The sequence below is a fragment of the Tupaia chinensis genome, unplaced genomic scaffold (genome assembly GCF_000334495.1).
Source record: "Tupaia chinensis unplaced genomic scaffold, TupChi_1.0 Scaffold143982_1, whole genome shotgun sequence".
Classification (NCBI taxonomy): domain Eukaryota; kingdom Metazoa; phylum Chordata; class Mammalia; order Scandentia; family Tupaiidae; genus Tupaia; species Tupaia belangeri.
Window position 1 is genome coordinate 175,957 of NW_006203833.1, and position 322 is coordinate 176,278.

A 322-nucleotide genomic window follows, 5' to 3' on the forward strand; every position below is an offset into this window, starting at 1 on the left:
TAGATAATTTATTCCATGAAATCCTGGAAGAAAACTTTCCAAATCTAGAAAGGCATTCAAATATCCAGACCCAAGAAATACATAGGACCCCAAGTAGAATCAACCCAAGAAGATCCTCTCCAAGACACATCATAGCCAGACTGGAAACGCCAAGTTACTTACAAAGGTCACCCCATCAGGTTAACATCGGATCTCTCGGTGGAAACAATGCAGGAAAGGAAAGAATGGGGAAGCATAGTCAAAGTGTTGAGTGAAAAACAATTTCAACCAAGAATACTATACCTGGCAAAATTATCTTTCATATGGGAAAAAAAGATAAAAA